This window comes from Ips typographus, linkage group LG1 (assembly GCF_016097725.1).
Source record: "Ips typographus isolate SLU linkage group LG1, UJ_Ityp_2.0, whole genome shotgun sequence".
Lineage (NCBI taxonomy): Eukaryota > Metazoa > Arthropoda > Insecta > Coleoptera > Curculionidae > Ips > Ips typographus.
In genome coordinates, this window is record NC_138422.1 from 9,915,595 (window position 1) to 9,920,868 (window position 5,274).

The 5,274-nt window shown below is 33.5% G+C and overlaps 1 long non-coding RNA gene across 1 annotated transcript; it reads right to left on the reverse strand.

Annotated features, from left to right (window-relative positions):
* Positions 1-3,185: 3,185 nt before the first annotated feature.
* Positions 3,186-4,887, reverse strand: LOC145733055 (uncharacterized). The gene is made up of 2 exons (XR_014179113.1): positions 3,866-4,887; positions 3,186-3,801 (listed from the first exon to the last, which is right to left on the reverse strand). It is a non-coding gene; the product is annotated as an uncharacterized LOC145733055 (long non-coding RNA).
* Positions 4,888-5,274: the final 387 nt, after the last annotated feature.

Sequence of the window (5,274 nt, forward strand, 5' to 3'; positions counted from 1 at the left end):
ATGCTCTTTTTGCTCTGCTTTGTAGGTGAGAGTTCCAGGTTAACTTCCTGTCGAGGGTAATACCAAGGTATTTCACCTCTTCAGAGAAGTTTAGTTTGCCTTTTGAAGATTTCGGGAGGTTTTAACCCCGATAAATATTTTTTCCTGGTGAAAAGGACCATCTCAGTCTTTACACCATGTTTCTATTAATTTGAGCCCATCCTGCGCTCTATCGCATGTACACAATTTTGCCGGTCTGCAAGATAACTATGTCATCTGCGTATGTAATTGTGTAGAATCCATTATTGTTGACGTGATTAATTAGGGTATTCAAAACTATGTTCCAAAGAAGGGGTGATAAGACCCCTCCTTGGAATGGTATTTGACAGTTTCCAAAATTGAAATATGATTAAAATAAACAGATCCACAGCACGACTATCTAACTTTTTTTAACCCTGTATATACATAGACAAATATTTTTTTATTGTTTTAATGAATAAGTTAAATGAGTATTTACCCAGGTTTCAAAAAAATTAAATGTTTTTCCCAAATATCCACATGTGGTTCGAATTTCCCAGTGGTGGAAAATTTTCGCCCAGACTTGGCAACACTGCACAACACCATTTAAGTTAAAGCTCAAATTTAGAACCCGCCTATTAAACTAAAGGTTTAAAAGTCATTTATCTAGGTCGGCGTTAGCTAATTGATTTAATTAAAACAGAACAAAACAACATCCTGTTTTAGTATATTTTTTCTCCTCTCCGAGGCTTTTAACTTATTAAAGGAAGAGCCGCAATTTACATGAAGAGCTTTTTTTAAGTGCTCTTTAACTAAATTACGTAAGTTATTAGGTTGGAAAAAATAGAGATTAAACTGTTTCGAGTGTCTTGTCAGATTAATTGATGCCGAAAAGCTTCACAAACTTCTAAAAATATCGATCCACATTCATCATCAAACGAAATTAATCAGGGATGTAAAATTTTCGGAAAATTAAGTTCCAGAATAAAAGCACCAAGCTGTTTTTCAAGTTGTAGTTAGGCAATAAGCTGTATAACACCAATTTTTTATTTTTAGTATTTTTATACTTTACCGTTGCCAAAGCCAAAACTCTTGATTTGAGTCATTTTGGCAACGTCGAAAAGCTCAAGAAGATTTTAGTTCGTGTGGTAGGAAAAACGTAGGCCACTTTGTATTTACACACTGTACATTGTATTTATAGTTTTATGGAGCAAAATTTGACAGTTGTGAGGTCAAGAACTGACAAATTTGGCTCCATAGAGCTGTAAACACAACTTAGAGTGCAATTTCTCAAAGAAACACATCTATATGGCATTTTATACTTTCAGGTCACTGGTGACTGAGTTTTGACAGTTGTCACATGATGCAAAGTATTAAAGTGTTTCTTAACGTCCTAACTGTCAAATTTAGCTCTGGGCTACTACTTACAGTATCTACTTATTATTGGTTGGTATTTTCAGGCTTGTGCCATATTCGATTTGCTCAGCATGCCGACGTCAAAGTGCACACGTATAAAGGATATTAACTATCTAGACCATTAAATGCCCAACCAGTTATATTTTCTGGGTCCGAAATTAAATGTAGAATCAAGTATAAATGCCAAACTGTAAATATGGAAAAAGGTAACGTTACCCCAATTGTTTGAGTAGGTTAGTTTTTACTATTTATATTTAATAATAAATAATTAGTGACTAGTTTGTACGTTCAAGTTAGCGTTTTCTCATTAGAATGATAAGTTATCAAGAAGGAAATCTTTCATTTATTTTACTTTATTTTTTACCTTATTTTTATGTCAATGTTTGGTTGAAACTTCCTTTCGCTAAATTACTGTAAATAGAACAAAATGCTTATTGTACGTTAAATACGAATACAATAAATAGCCCTGAAATTGATGTATTCATTAATTTTATGGCTTTATTATACAATAGTACAAATATGCATCCAAACAACATAGTTAAAAGTATGTAAGTACATATGTAGATATACTTGGATGCAATCGGAATAATATTATTGGTTTCAGTAATGACGTAGTAGTACAACGTTATGTTGTTTGTGAAAAATATCACATCTTAAATTTTCAAAACAATAGTCTCAAAGTTGATAAAAGAACAGACATGTATGTTTTTCAAATCAGACTGAGCAATTTTTCAAAAACGATATTAAAATAAACAACAACGTTAATTTTTAAGGTTTGAGTTAATAGATTTACTGTAGAACTATACATAAAAAGAAGTTAAGTGAGTTTAGTTATTCAAGAAACTTTTAGCTACAAAGCTATTAAAAACAGAATTTTAGAAGATGATTATAAATTTATAACGAGGAACAGTCATAAAAAAGTTACCACGACAAGGTTAAAAACTTGGAGCAAGTTTAATTTAATAATTGAAGACGCTAGAACTTTAAGACGAAACTTTTCCACATTTTTCAGATAGTCGGTCGTCTGACACAACTTTAAATTCCATTTTGGGGCAAAACGAAACTTCTAAAGCCCCACCGACTAAATATTCATTTAGAATGGCATCTTTGAGGTCGAATGCGTAACCGCAGCTCTCGGCTACTCTCCCAAGTAGTTTGCCTAACGTTCTCTCGAACTTTTGGTTGTAGTATTAATTTCCTAGATATAAATTCTGATTTGGTTCATCCGACTATAAAATTATTATTTAACTGTTTTAAATTATTGATGATTGAGCTATTAAGTAAACTAGACTGTCTTTTATATGGTAAACTATCGAGGTGTAAAACGCTTGATTAAGGCCCAGTACTTTCAGTTCAGAATAACTTTATTCTTATAATATCTATGGAAACCGTGAAATCAGACGCTGCTATTGGTCAATTCCGTCTTTTCTATAGAAATTATCCTGAGAATAAATTTATTCGGAGGTGAAAGTACCGGCCCTAACTGGTTTAAAGTACTTGATTTAGACACAAAATTTCTATTATCTCAGTTATCAACTTTCTTAACAAATTTGCTGTTAAAAGACATAAATAACATTTATCCACGACTCGTATATTATATGAAGGTTTAATACGTCTTTTTGGAGTGGATTAAAGACCTTCTTATACACGACAGTGTATTAAAGGCCTTCTAATACACTATCGTGTATTAAACTCATAACACTACGCTTTCCTGCAAAGTCAGTACCTATTTTTACAGACAAACGTAGTCGGAATCACAATAAATACCACCCTTCGATTTTATAGTATTTTATTTGGAATTATTATTAACATTAACATTTATGTAAAAAACAAACTTATTTTGGTCAGCAGTTTTCGAATCCACTTGATTTGGAGTGTCTGAAGAACTGGAAAGGCCAACTTTGCGGTCTTTAGGTAAAACTTGTATTTTTTCAGCAATTGCCATTTTGTTGCACAATGAATCTTCAATATAACTTTCCGCTTCCGTACTCGACTTCCAACCTCCGTAGCGCTTGAGAGTGGTAATATCGCCTCCAGCATCGACCAATAATGTTGCCGAAGAGCGTCTCATTCCATGTCCGGTAAAACTTTCTGGACTAGAAGGTCCAAGAAACGACACCACTTTTAAAAAATTTGGTTGTGAGATAATTACATTTTCCATCCACATATCGCAAGAAGAACCTCCCATCAGCAGTTTTAGGTCGCAAATTTATGTATTTTCGACATATTACTGAAAAGGCTTCTTCAATAATCGCTTCTTGAAATGTTTGTTTCCGTATTCGGAATGAGCACATGGAAGTAACTGCCTTTGTCTTGGACTTGACTGATATCCAAGAAGGTTAATTCGTTGCATCGACAAGCACCTACAATTCCTATGATCCTTGCAATCTGTAAAAGGTTAAAAAAAATATTTCATATGTAAATTGCAATATTAACTTCGTGAACTTCCTACCTTAACTTGTATATATTCCTGACCCGGTGCTTTTCTTAGAAATTCTTCAGTTTGCTCCCTCTCCAGTATCTTTGCCCTCTTCGGTTTGTTTCTTCAAATTAAACAAATAGGATAATAGAACCTCTTCTGTAATTGCTCCTTCTGCTATACCCCTTTTTTTCTCCAGTTGTTGAATTCCACCATTTCCTCATATACTTTTACTTTTCGCTGGTAGCCGCCATAAAGTTGTTTCTTGCTGAATTTCAGTAGGAATGAAGAGATTATCACTCATTTTTTGAGGATGCCGATCAACATGTAACTTTCAAATCAGTTCCAGTGTTTATGTCACGTGCCTTTTTGGAGTTATCCGACATTGCCATATCTACGGTTATATTTTTATATTTATATCATTGATTATACCTAGATTACTTATAGTTTCCAGTCAATATTATGTATAAAAGGCTACATTTTTTGAAACAGCTTACTAAACTTAATCTAGACAAATTTAAATCTTCTCTTTTATAAAATTAAACCAAAAAATAATGGAAAGGCTCCACTTCATTATAATATCGGCATGAATAGAGATTAGATAAATTAATGCATAGTGGAGTCTAGACTAGGTACTTTATCAGCTTCTTAAGCTGCAAAGGACCTTGTATAATCTTGACAAAAAAAAGAATGTCAAGACAACATCTCACAAATCCCGAAAAATGCGAGTTTCAAGCGGGAATTTTGTCACTAAATCGGGATTTGTAACGGGATTACCAACCAGACTACTTACAACCCACTCGATCAAAGCACATTGCTTTTATTTTGATTCTCCTTGGAAAAATAGATCCGTCCTAAACTACAAAACCAGAAACAAACGATTAATATAAAAATATTTTTAGAAACTACGTTTCTCATGCCGGCTGTCATAACACATGCGTTTTCTACTCGGTTTTCTAGTAAAATATCAAAAAAACTAGCCTTCGGCCAAATCGGAAATTAAACATTTTTAAGACAGATCTCTGAAAGATATCTGGTTATTTTTATAGTGTGGGCGTCAAAAGGTCAGCGCCACTGTTAAAAAAATACATTAATGGGGACAAGGTATTAATGACGCTTGCTTCGTGTCGGACCACTGTTGTTTATACATTTATTTATTTCTTTAAGTTGGCTGCTTCAGATTTCTCTTACTAAAAATGTGCGGATTTATAGCAACATTGTATTAGTTCTTGGAATAAAAAATCGTCTTTAGTCGAGGAAGGGCCGTCACGTAGAGACAATAAGGCACGATCGACAAATTCATATTATCGATACTCTGCGATTGAAAAATACACATTGAATGTTAATGTCTCGTTTGCAATGCGCGTATTCTGCAATCACTTGTCGCAATCTAAGTTAACATTTGAAATTCATAAGGTGCAGTCATGTCAAATCAGCGGCTG